The sequence below is a fragment of the Spermophilus citellus genome, assembly GCF_964194105.1.
Source record: "Spermophilus citellus genome assembly, chromosome: X".
Taxonomy (NCBI): Eukaryota; Metazoa; Chordata; class Mammalia; order Rodentia; family Sciuridae; genus Spermophilus; species Spermophilus citellus.
This window is the reverse complement of record NC_138190.1, coordinates 18,308,127-18,322,529: the sequence shown is the minus strand read 5'-3', so window position 1 is coordinate 18,322,529 and position 14,403 is coordinate 18,308,127.

Sequence of the window (14,403 nt, the reverse complement as noted above, 5' to 3'; positions counted from 1 at the left end):
CTTCTTCTCAGATTGTAACACTCCAGACACTTTTCTTGGTCTTGAATGTCCATTTGTACTTGTCTCAACTTGGGAGAGGGTGCTACTGCTACTGGTATCTTGTGGGTAGAAGCCAGGGATGCTGCCAAACATCCTACAATGCTCAGGACACACCCATAACAAAGAATTATCCATCTTGAAATGTCAATGGGGGTGTGGGGAGGAGTGAGCCCTGGACCTTTGCAAGGCTAGTTCCTTGTCATCTAGGTCTTGACCTAAACTGACCTTTTGCTGGGTGGGTTCTGAACAGCATAAAATACTTTTATTTTTCTGTAGTGCTTTCACTATATATTTTATTTATTTGTCTATTTTTAAAAAAATGTTTCTGTTAGTACATTATGTTGCACACAATGGAGGGATTCATTTTTACATATTTGTACATACATATAATATAATTTGCTGCATTTTAATCCACAGTATTTCCACTTTCTCTTTCCTACTACCTCCCCCTGTTCTCTTTCCTCTAACTGGTCTTCCTTCTATTTATTGTTTTTGTTTGTTCTTTGTTGTTTTTTTTTTTTTTTTGTACTAGGGATTGAACCCAGGAGCTTAACCACTGAGCCACATCCCCATCCCTTTTTAAGTTTTATTTAGAGTAAGGGAATTGCTAAGTTGCTTAGGGCCTCATTAAGTTGCTGAGGCTGGCTTTGAACTCATGATCGTCCTGCCTCAGCTTCTCAAGTCACTGGGATCACAGGTGTGTGCCACCACATCCCGCTTATTTATTGTTTTTTAATTGTCACCTTATAGATACTCATAAAGGTGAAATTCACTGTGGTATATTCATATATGTACATAGCATAATTTGGTCAATTTCTGTGCACAGTTCATCCCTTTCCCTGCCCCTCCTCCTTCCTCCTTAATCCCTTTTCTCTACTCCACTGCTCTTCTATTTTCATGGGATTTCCCCCCTTTTTTATTTTCTTATTTCTCTCTAGTTCCACATATGAGAAAATATTTGACCTTTAACTTTCTGACTCTAGCTTATTTCACTCAGCATGGTGTTCTCCCATTTCCATCTACTTACCAGCAAATGTCATAATTTCATTCTTCTTTATGGTTGAGTAACCCTGTTGTATATATTACCACATATTCTTTATCCATTCACCTATTGACAGGCTCCTAGGCTGGTTCCATTACTTTGCTGTTGTGAATTGTGCTGCTATAAACATTGATATGCCTGTATGTCTATAGTATTCTATCTTTTATGTATACCAACTCCCCCTACACTGTGTACAATACACTATTGAGTAATAAAAATTCCCAAAGTTAGGGCTGGGGTTGTGGCTCAGTGGTAAGAGTGCTTGCCTAGCATGTGTGAGGCCCTGGGTTCGGTCCTCAGCACCACATAAAAATAAATAAATAAAGTAAAGGTGTTGTGTTCATCCACAACTAAAAAATATTTAAAAGAAAAAAAATCCCCAAAGTCTGCAAAGATTAGAGACCTTGTTCCTCATTGCCACATCCCCAGGTTCTTGAATAGAGCTTGGGACCTAGTGAGATGCCATAAAGATTTGATGGATCAATGAATGAAAAGGAGTTAACTTCCTGTAGCAACTCAGCCTCCTACCTGCCCCCAGGCTATGCCAGCTTCTCATTTCCCTCTCAGTCCCAGAACCCTCTGGCTCTTCCCTGCCTCCCCAGCTCCTCCAGAGAGAGGAGTAGAATGAATCCTTTGGGGGATCCATTGAGGGAAGCAGGCCTGCAGGACTGAGATAAGACTCAGGAGTGAAGGAGAGGAAGAAATCTTGGGAAATAAAAAAAAGCTAAATAGAGAATGGTGGGCTGGGAAAAGCCCACGTTCCTGGGAATCCAATATTTTCAGTGGGAAAGAAAAGAACTAACATCTATTAAGAATCATCTAGAGGGGCTGGGGTTATGGCTACAGTGGTAGAGTGCTCATCTAGCACCTGCGAGGCCCTGGGTTCGATCCTCAGCACCACATAAAAATAAATAAAATAAAGGTACTGTGTCCAACTACTTCTAAAACATAAATATTTAAAAAAAAGAATCATCTAGAGGGCTCAGTGGTAGAGCGCTTGCTTAGCACATGTGAGGTGCTGGGTTCGATCCTCAGCACCACATAAAAATAATAAAATAAAGGCATTGTGTCCAACTATAACTAAAATAAAAGAATCATCTAGACGTGGGGCAAAGTAATTTCATTTAATCCTATTAATAAGTCTGAGGTGAAGACGCTAAAGTCTGGCAAGATTAAGTGCCTTATCTAAGGCCACATAACTGGGAAGTGCCGGAGTTGAGATTAAATGTGTGATTCCAAAGCCCAAGCTTTTCCCAGTGAGCCAACTGGCTTGTTTTTCCCATGTTACTAAATCTTTTGGGGAAGACTGGATAAGGTAGTCCCTGTCCTCAAAACAGTTTCTAAGCTGGTGTGAGGGGAGGCGGGGAGGCAGACAGCACACAAATTAACACATTAAAGTTGTAGTTTGTGTGACCCCTATACCAGATTGGAGATACAAGTATCAGTTTCCTGTAATCAAACTAATTGCTCAATATGCACATACTCAAATTAGTAGGCAGTCTAGTATTGTGCTTGCTCTCTCTCTCAGCTCCCCAACCCAATTATATTTAAGAACCCTTGTGGTTTACTAGGTCTGAATCAGTTCTAAATGAAAGGTAGCCACATAACCATTACCACCTGGCACTACTGAACATTAATCATTGCAAGGGTTGGAGTAGTGGCCCAAGGTTACCATTTTTATACTCCTATAGCTGTGTTTTCATGGACTCAGCCATTATCCTAAAGGGGATCCCAATGCATACTCAGATGGTTCCAGTCACAGGTACATGTTACCAAATGTGCTGGGACCCAAAATGGCCACAGCAACATTTCTGGTTCCATTGTTCTTACAGAACCTTCCTACCAAAAAGTGGGGTCTAATTCCACTCTCTTTATATACAGGCAGACCTTGGTGACTTCCTTTGAATTGATTAGATAGAGCAAAAGTGACATTGTGAGTTGGGGATATAGCTCACATGCACAAGACCCTGGGTTCAATCCCCAGCACCACACACACACACACACACACACACACACACACACACACACACACAAAGTGACATTGCCTGCCTTTTGAGGTAAAGTCATAATCTTTTACCTGTTTGTGCGTGTGGTGCCTGCCCCTCTCCCCCCTCTCAATATACTCATGCTCAAAACCCAGCCTCCATGTGGTGAGGAAAGCCAGGCCACACAGGAGGCTATATGTAGACATTCCCCCCGCAGCTGGCATCGCCCACTGGACATGTGACTGAGCCTTCCAGCAATTGTAGCCCCCAGCCTTCAGGTCTTCTAGCTGAGGCATTGTGAGAATTGAGAACTGTCCCTGCCACACCATGATGAAATTGATGGCTTACAGAATCCATGGGCATAATAAGTGGTTGTTTGTATGGCTCCAGGCTTGGGGATAATTTGTTGTTATCCTTTCAGCTGTGAGAGTTTGGGCTCCGCTATCGAGATTACAAGCTCAGGTACTCCTAGCTTCATTGTTTTTCAAGACCTGATCAAAGATCAACCTTTGTACATCATTCTGATTATTCCTAGGGAGAATTTATCTGCTTCTCTGTTTTATTATAGCATTTGTCACCTTGTATTAAAATTACTTGTATCTGCCTCCCAGATCAGCTATGAACTCTTAGAGGATAGCACACATTATATTACCTCATTACCTCTCTTGATGTGTGACAAGACTAATAGCTCCTTAGGTACAAACCACAGTATCAAAATTCAACACCCCCTACAGTATATTTTCGGTAGCTTCATTTATGTGTGTGTCTGTATGTATACATACAGACACACACATATTTAGAATAATCAAATTCAGAGACAGAAAGTGAAATGGTGATTTTCAGGGGTTGAGAGTAAAGGGGGATGGAAAATTGTTGAATGGGTTCAGAATTTTGGTTTGGGAAGATGAAAAGTTTCTGGAGGTGAATGGTGGTGATGTGAATGTACTTAGTATCATAGAACTGTACTCTTAAAAGTGGTTAATATGGTAAATTTTATGTGAATTTTATCATGTTAAAAAACCAAACCAGGGGCTGGGATTGTGGCTCAGCAGTAGTGTGCTCACCTAGCATGTGCAGGTCGCTGGGTTCCATCCTTGGCACCACATAAAAATAAAATAAAGGTATTGTATCCAACTATAACTAAAACATAATATTTTAAAAATACAAACCAAATGTATAATGAAAGAGAAAATAAAATATGTGTCATAGAGTTAAAGTGAAAAAAAAAAAGCCTCCCTAGTCACAGTGGTGCACACCTGTAATCCCAGTGACTCAGGAGGCTGAGACAGGAGGATCACAGGTTCGAGGTCAACCTCAGCAATTTAGTGACACCCTAAGCAACCTGGGGAGAACCTGTCTCAAAATAAAGGGCTCAGGGTATAGCTCAGTTGTAAAATAACACCCTTGGGTTCAATCCCCAGTTCTATATATTAAAAAAAAGTTTCTCTTTTACTTTTGCCTTTGTGTTTTCTGGTGCTAGGGAATGAATCCAGGGCCTTGCCTATGCTAGGCATACCCTCTAACACTGAGCTATATCTTTAGCCCCTCAATTCTTTTTTTTTTTTTTTTTTTTTTGGTACTGGGGATCGAACCGAGGGGTGCCTTGCCACATAGCCACATTCCCAACCCTTTGAATTTCTATTTTGAGACAGGGTCTCACTAAGTTGCCCAAGCTGCCCTTGAATTTGCAGTCCTCCTACCTCATCCTCCCAAGTTACTGAGATTATAGGCATGTGCCACCATACTTAATCTCCCAATTCTTATATTGTCATTTCTGAAATCACCAAGAAGTTGTGAGAATGTTGGGGGATCTCATGAAAAATTGAAGAGAATTAATCAGAGTAGCAGAAAGGGACTAAGGGAAGGGAGGAGGAGAGGAAAAGGGAGGTAGTGGGGAATGAAATTGACCAAATTATATTGTTATATGCATGTACAAATATGTGAGAACAAATTCCACTACTATGTATAATTAAAATGCACTAACAAAAAACAGGGGAAAAAATAAACTATAAGACCCATAACAAACTCAGTCCTGGAACAAAATATAAAGATGCCTTCTAGGTGCTAGGGTTGTGGCTCAGCGATAGATCGCTAGCCTAGCACATGCAAGTTACTGGGTTCAGGCCTCAGCACTACATAAAAATAAATAAAATAAAGATTTTTTTAAAAAGATGCTTTCTAGATGGTTTCATTTCTTCCTTGGGAGACTTCTGTGAAAATAAGAGAAGACACATGCACAGGACGTGAACCAACATCATGTGCTGCTCACAGCCTTCATGTTGAAAGTTCAGCCCATGATCCTTCCCCCATGCCCCTCTCTGTGGCTTCCTGAAGCCTTGGCTCTGCCAGCACATTCCAACTCAGCAGAACTCATGAGACACAAGTCTCACTCTCAACATGCTTTTCATGATAATCCTGGATTTAGTAACACCTGTTCTGAAATGCAGTGCCAACGGTGCCTGACCATCTGGTTTGAAGGAAAGAATGCTGAAGCAGAGCTGGAAGACCTGGATTCATGTCCCAGGTCTGCACCTCACTGACTCTGTGGCCTTGACAAATTATTTTACTTCCATGTTCCATTGTCACACACACCCAAAATACCTCCATGTATTCCATCTCTTACAAATGCATTCTGAATTGTACACTTGGAGAATGCCTACATGCCTACCTTTCCACCCAGGTTAAGACTATTATTCATTCTCTTACTATGAATTAATTCAATTGGATTACAAGGGAGTGTTGGACAATTTTGCCATATGGAAAATTCAGGCTTAGATGAGGTTGAAAGTGAGAAGTAGACAGGGCAAGAGTAATCTTTGGCAAGCACCATAGCACTACACTGGTTTCTAGAATCAGAGGAGAAGAGTCAGGAGCCAGGAGACTGCCAGTTGGGTTAAACTCCCTAAACAATTATCCAGGAATATATCAAGAAAGCAGCCCAAGCTGGAATGCCTGGTAGATAGAGGACTGGTTTACCCTTCATACAGTTTAGGCTGGTTTGAATTATTTTCTATCACTTGGCACCACTGGTCCTGATTAGGTATTTCCCACAAGATGGAAGTTACTTTTCATAGGAATATAGGGTGTTTTCTTTGCCTACCATTGTCACCAGTTCCCATTTTAATCTGCAAGTGAATTAAAACAGCAAGACAATTTTTGCAGATTTTAACTGCAAAATCTACCAAATTTGGGCCTTCCTTCACTTGTTCAGTACTGCTTCTGATGCAAGGCATATTTGTAACACTTATCCTATCTGCTGATGTCCTTAAAAGAGCCGTGACCCCCTCACAGAGCGGAAATCTCGGTCATATCTTATGGGGAAAGAAAGGAGGTCATGACATTTTAGGCAACACTGAGAATCCAGAAAAATGGAATGTAGTATGAGTATCTATTGTTTCAGACTGAAGGGAGCTGTTTCCCTGAAAGGGAAAAAGTTTGCTTTAGTACTAAGAATAGCATAAAAGAAACATCAGCCCAGTGCCTTTAGCTGAGAAATGAATTTCATTAGAGTCACAGTTATTGTCTATTGTTCCCATTGGTTGTTCTAGTTGGGCTGAGATCTGATTTTCACTTCAATTCTCACAGTTGGCATTATTACTTCCCTTTGTGTAACTTTTGGGAAAAAGTTCAATGTGAATCAGATTTTGTTTTTAGCTCCCACCAAAGAGAGACTTTTTTTTTAATACAATGAAAGCAAATACAATTAGATCAAAATACTTACTTCACAATGGAGTAACTTTTAGGAGTGTTGGTGAGTCCTCTGCCTTTCATTGTTTCATAATCTGCAATTACATGACTCTTCCTGTCCCTAACTTAGATGGGGTGCACCTGCTGCCCAAACCCTTTGACTTCCTTTAATGCAGGCTTCCTCTTTTTTCCATGATATTTGCAAACCTGAAATTTATTACTGGATGTTTCCCAGTAAAGGGAGCGTGCAAACCTCTCAAACGTCAAAGGAACACCACTTCACCACTCCCAATTTTTTGTTGTTTTTTGTTTTGTCCTTAGAGGCTAAGTTTGGAACTTCAACTTTTCTCAGAGATTCCAAGTGACCAAATAGCCTTCCCAAATTTTCACTCTTAAATTCCCCAGATTCTATTTCTGATGTTTAAAACCAATATATATATATATATATATATATTACTGTGGTTAATCACATAACAAAAAATTTACCTTTTTTGGTACTGGAAATTTATTTTTAATTTTTTTTTTTAGTTTTCAATGGACCTTTATTTGAGTTATTTATATGCAGTGCTAAGAATCGAACCCAGTGCCTCACATGCTAGGCAAGCACTCTACCACTGAGCTACACCCTCAGCCATTTTTGTTTTTGTTTTGAGTCAGGTCTCACTTAGGGCCTAGTTGCTGAGGCTGACCTTGAACTTGAGATCCTCCTTCCTCAGCCTCCCAAGTGGCAGGGATTACAGGCATGTGCCACTGCACCTGGCCCATCTATACACTTTTTTTGGAGGAGGGGGTACCAGCAATTGAACCCAGGGGTGCTTAACCACTAAGCTACATCCCCAGCCCTTAAAAAAATATATATTACTTAGAGACAGTATCTCGCTGAGTTGCTTAGGGCCTTGCTAAATTCCTGAGGCTGGGTTTGAACTCATGATCCTCCTGCCTGAGCCTCCCCAGCAGCTGAGATTACAGGTGTACATCACTATGCCCAGCTCTATCTATACATTTTTAAGTGTATAGTTCAGTATTGTTCAGGCAGTATTTGTCTTTTTTCATCTGGCATATTTTATTTAACATCATGTTCTCAAGGTTTACTCATGTTGTAGCATGGGTTAGGAATTCCTTCCTTTTTAAAGCAGCATAACATTCCATAGTACAGATATACCACATTGTGTTTATCCATTCATACAGCAATGGACATTTGGGGTTGTTTCCTCCTCTTGGCTTGTAAATTGTGCCACTATGAACATTGCTGTGCAGATGCCTCTTTGAGACTCTGCTTTCAACTCTTCTGGCTACATACCTAGAAGTGGAATTTCTAGATAATATGGTAGTTGTATTTTTAATTTTTTTGAAGAACCCCTATGCTATTTTCATCTTTGAGTTTTAACCTAGATTTGTAAATTATAATATTTGCAGATTAAGAAGCATATGTCAAGGAACCAGTAATGTTTTGGGCAGACAAGTAGAAACCAAGTGTGGAGAAGAATCTAAATTTAAAAATGAAGTTAGAGCAATGTTATAGCAGTGAGGCTTTTATTTTGAGATTTGGGTTCTTCAGAATTTAACTTCATTTTCAATCTGTGATTCTCACTTCCTTATAATGTGTTTGGCCTCTTCTCATTAAGCTTCATTTCCTCCACTAGAATGAATTCTCAGAGATAATGAGGAGTCAGAGATCCACTTTTTCCTTTCTCCAAGCTTTCTTTACTTATTAGGCAGGTAAAATAAAACTAGATAGAAATCAAAGTCCTGAATGCTCACCTTACATTGTTTTTTGGTTTTTGGTGGTGGTTGTTGTTTTGAGGGGTTGCTGGGGATTGAATCTAGTGTCTTTAGCATGCTAAACACTTTACCACTGAGCTACACCCCAGTCAACATCATTTTCTGGGAGGGATTCTTGAGCTGAAACCTAGAGCCTCATACATGCTAGACAAGTGCTTTAATCAGTCAGCTACATCTTCATCCTAACATATTTTTATGGCTGAAATTATGTGCAATTTTTTCCAGATCTTGCTATCAAAAAGCTTCACATCAAGCAGCGCTATGCTACATCATTATTTTTTTAATTTTGTAGTTGTAGATGGACAGAATGCCTTTATTTATTTTTTTTTTTGTAGTGCTAAGGATCAAATCCAGTGCCTCACACATGCTAGACAAGCTACAGCCCCAGCCCACTGTGCTACATCTTCACACCAAAATACTCTGATTATTTGTCAGAACACAAAGGGGGTCCAATTTCTTAAAGTATATTTTTGAACATTTTCTTTGTCCAAATGCTTAGCCTAAATGATGGAGGTGAGCAAACCCAGCATGTCGGATATCAGCCATGGACATTTCCTGTGTACCACTTTTCCCAAACATCTGAAAGAATGGGAAGATTAAATAGTATTATTTGATACCCACATTTCTGGAATTTCTGAGGATACATCTGTGGTAGAGGAAAGGTACTAGACTAAAGAGGATAGAATAAGGGCTGTGAACACTGCCTACCTCAAGAAATTCCTGGTCACCATGATGGCACACACCTGTAATCCCAGCTACTTTGGAGACCGAGGCAGGAAGATGGAAACTTTGAGGCCAGACTCAGTAACTTAACGAGACTGTCTCAAAATAAAAAATATAAGGGGCTGGGGATGTTGCTCAGTGGTAAAGCACTCCTGGGTTCAATCCCCAGTACCACAAAAAGGTGGATGGGGGTGGTAGGGATGTAGCTCTCAGTGATAGAGTGCTTGACTAGCGAGTGTGAGGCCCTGGGTTCAATCTCCAGCACTGCCAAAAGAAAAAAAAATTCCTTCTTTTTCCAAGAACTTGCTTTTCTTTCATAGCAATCCAGAATACAATGGTTCTTAGCATAACTGCACAAGCAAATCACTTGGGGTGATATTTTTTCCAATTCCTATGTCCAGGTAGCACCCCAAAACCAATGACATGAGCATTGTTAGGAAGTGGGACCCAGGCATCAGTATATTTGGAAAGTACCCCAAGGTTAAGAATAGCTATGCCTCAGATTAAAAGATTGCTACTGATTTCTGTACCCTATCATAATGATTTTAAATTTACCATTTTTATTAAAGAACAATACATAAACTTTGATTTCAAAGGTGAAGTGTCACATAATCCATGACATTTATGCTCCAATAAGCATAAGAGCAAAGATTCCTCAAGTATCATTCTCTCTACAAGAAATAAACAAATAGATAAAAATATGCACTACAGGGCTGCGGCTGTAGTTCAGTGGTAGAGTGTTCACCTCATATGTGGAAGGCACTGGGTTTGATCCTCAGCACCACATAAAAATAAAAATAAAGGTATTGTGTCCATCTACAACTATATATATATATATATATATACACACACACTACAGGGCTGGGGCTGTGGCTCAGTGGTAGAGCGCTTGCCTTGCACGCATGAGGCACTGAATTCGATCCTCAGCATCACATAAAAAATTAATAAAAATAAAGATATTTTGTCCATCTATAAGTAAGAAGATATTTAAAAATATGCACTACAAATCAGTGTGTCCCCAAATTAATTTCCATGAACAAAATCATTTTTCCATTTTATGACTGTTTGATATCACTGTGGCTTATGTATTTTTCACTATTTTTATAGAACTCTATACTTTTCAAAGAGCTGCAGGTCTGCTCTTCCTTGGGGTATCTGCTTATTGGTTCCCACACAGTTTTGTTTCTAGTGGTTCTACTGAGTATGGAATGCTTGTGACTCATTGGAATGTTTACCTTTTAATTCTTTTTAACAGCCTACCTCCTGGTCTCCTTCTACCTTTGATGTTAACTGGCTAATGTTGTAGTTCATTTCCTGTTATTTGCAACTTTGGAATTAAATGCACACATGAAGTCAAAGCAAATGAAAGACCCAGGTCAGTAGTCCTGTTTAGGGCTGCAGCTGTGGTTTTGGAAGGTCCCAGTTCAACAACTGGCTTGTCCTCTCTCCTCTTACCTCCCCCATCCCCGCCCCCACCTCCACCCTGCAATAGAGGCGTACCCTTTGTAGTCAGGGTTATTAACGTTGGCCTAGTGTTGTCTGTGCCAGTAGTTAGCTTTTCCTGGGCTGAATCATGTATTTTGCTTGGAAAATGTATTTGACAAAATTCAAGTGGAGAATTTGTCTCCATTTATGTAGCATGTAAGGCCCTGTCCTTGAATGTCCTTTAACCCCTGAGATTTCAGATATAATAATATGGTACAAGTTTGCTTGTTGATTGCGGGGGGTGAAATGAACAGGAGGTATTATGGGCAATTGTTTTCTTATGTGGAATTTGGAGTCAGAGATACTTGGTTTCAATTTATAACTTAGTTCAAACATCCAGGATCATAAACTTGAACCTTACAAGTTGGTTGTACAGATTGAATGAGATAAAGTTAAGTTATGCAAATAAATATTTGTTCCTTAATTAGCCACCTATGTAATCACAAATTAGAAAAACATTCCGGTTTTATTAGACTTTTCAGCATTATAAAATAATAGAACTGACCAAGTTTCACCTGATACCCTACTACATGCCACGCTTGTGCTATACAAGTTATGAGGAAGGAAAAAAAAAACATGATCTGCTAGCAAGCTGTTTAGGACTCAGACAGGAAGAAAGTTACACCCATGTGATCTATTGAGTAATATGAGGCAATTTATAAGCAGGGGCTACATTCTGAACTGGAATGTTCCCTTTGCCTGGGGTGGAGCCTTGAGTTGATGGTTAAAGGACTGAGAACACAGTAGGAATTTGTGGAGTGAGAAATATCACAAACTGCTCAGTGCTTGTCTCTGATTCCCACAGGTCTTGGCTATGCAGGGAAATCACAACTCTCTTTCCCTTTTTTAGGGTTCCAGCTTGGTCTGAGAATTGAGTTGACATAAAATAGATTAACAGGAGAAGAGTATAGAAGACACAAGGGTTTTTTTTTTAATCTACAAGTTCAATAGAAGTTTTACTTGTCCTCATAAGGAAACAAAGCCCCGAAGAAGTTGCAAAATGTATGTGTTTTTGTATTAGGTTGAACAAAGGCAATCGTAGAAAAGTAACTAAATTATGTGGAAATGCTAAAGAAAGGTAATTATTTTAACAAAGTCTGTTTGTACAGATTTTTCCCAGCTTTGACTCCCAGAGGAAGAATGTTTCTTTTTTCCTGATACAGAGGGCGTTTTCATGTGTTCAAAAAGAAAAAGGGAGGTTAGAATGTTCTTCTTTCATCTGCTGTTTTTCAGGTGCCTTTAGCTCAAAATAATCCTTATATCAAAATGGCATATAAAGGATTGTTATATTCTTCCAAGCATTTTACATCAGGGGCACCTCCAGGCAAGGAAGATGGCAGCCAATGGCCCCAGGCTATAGCTTCTAGCTGAGCTGTGGTGGTCCAGTGCACCCATCCCTGACCCAAGTCTGCGGATTGTGGGGGTCACTGAGTGACAGAGAACATTATTATTGCTCATCTTATTAGAACACCAGGCTGATGGTACAGGAGTTCTACAAATCAACAAAAGAAAGGAAAAGGAGGAGTGGGCTAGGCAAAGGTTCTAGCCACTACATGCCATGATACTTGGAATTTTATTTGCTTTCCAGGCAGGAAACTAGAAATCCAAAATGTCCCAGAAAAACAAAACAAAACACAGGAACCAAGCAACCCATAATATAGTCCCCATGTATTACCTACAGGATTCTGCATTAATGTTACTGTCACACCAACCCCTATATAGATACTTCAAAAAAATGTTCATTTTGTTGCTCATCTCTTTCCCCTTGTGCTCAGGGCATTTTCTCTATAATTTCTTATGACATATTTCGGTTTTTTCCTGCTTTTTCTCCTTGCCTTGTCTGTAAGTCATGTGATTCTATTTTGAAATATTCTCTTTTTCTCCTCATCTTCCTTATCTGTTAGACTTTTTACAATGTCTTGTTTTGGACTTTTCTTTTTTGCAGTACTGAGAAGTGAACCCAGGGACACTGAGATACATCCCCAGTCCCTTTTTAGTTTTTATTTTATTTTATTTTTATTTTGAAACAGGGTCTTGCTAAGTTGCTGAGGCTGGCCTTGAACTTGTAATCCTTGTCTCAGCCTTCCCAATAGCTGGAATTACAGATGTGTGTCACTGCGCCTAGCTTGTTTTGGACTTTTTCTAAAAGAAGTCACTAATAATGAATAGCTCTTCTGAAAGTTGTTAGGATGTTGTATGCAATGTATGCTGAGAAAAATAGGGCCATCACCCTGATAGTCACACCAGACTTCACTGTTGGAGTACAGTGGGGAGTGCAATAATGATATGATTCCATTTTATAAATAGGAAGAAGTTAGGTATGAATCCAATAGCATCACCAGAACAGCTTTAAAAAGAAGACTTCTATATAAATATTCTTATTAAAAGATAAGTTTTTAGTCAGAAGAAATAATCCCATTCTCAACATTTAAATGATCCTGAAAAATATACAATTCCTTGAATATACATGTGTGTTTTATATTCTGTTTATTTTCAGTACTCAAACAGTAAAGGCAAAGGTTTATCTAAGTTCTGACAATACTTCCTTAACAGGAAATGAAACTGCCGATGTTTCATAAAGCAGACAAAGTACCTAATTTGATGAAGACATCATGCTGATTCACCATACAAAAACTGTCTTAAATGTTATCAACTGAATATTTATGTATACTTTTAAAATTAAATTGCTTTCAAAAATCAAATTGCTTTATAGACAAAGTAATGTAATGGTGTAATCCACATTCAAAATGTATTTTAAGAATTTCTGACTTACATCTGATTATAAAACATGCAAGTAACAATCACATTTTGAGCTGGGGCAGTTGGAGTTGGAAGTGGAAAGAGAAGCACTGGAAAATTTTGACAACAAAGTAATGTCTGGCTATATGTACTACTTTTTACTTTTTGAGAGTTGGCATTTTTAACTGTTTTTTTTTTCTTTAATTCAAATAGAAAGTTGCATGCTTTACCCAGTGTCAATGGTTTGGGTGGTATTTGTTTTGTTTTTAAAATAAGTACTTGGTGGGGGCTGGGGTTGTGACTCAGTGGTAGAGTGCTTGCCTAGCATGTGTGAGGCACTGGGTTCCATGCTCAGCACCACATAAAAAATTTTTTAAAATATTGTGTCCATGTATGACTGAAAATAAATAAATAAGTACTTGGTTAGCTGATTATTTGGTTTACCTCATAGTCTTAAATTGTAGTTTATAATTCTTGCAATGTATGCTTTATCACTTTGCTCACTTTATACTTCTGACTTTCTCTATTAGAGAAACTGGAAAATATTAGAATACCCAGACTCCCTCATAATCAAATTATGCCTCCTGATGCATTTCAGCTAACTATGTAGGTGGAAATGCTTGGAGATTACTTTCTTCAGAATTTTTTTAAAAAGGTCAAACTATTTGAGGAAAAGCTTTTTATTTTATTTTATTTATTTTTTAAACTCTGTGCTTTCCCCCTTTCCCCATGTAGAAAATTGACACAATGGGGTTGAGGGTGTGGCTAAGTGGTAAAACACTTTCCTGGCACATCCAAGTCCCCTTGATTCAATGTCCACCAAGAAGCAAGAAGGGAGGAAGGGAGGAAGGGAGGAAGGGAGGAAGGGAGGAAGGAAGGAAGGAAGGAAGGAAGGAAGGAAGGAAGGAAGGAAGGGAAAGG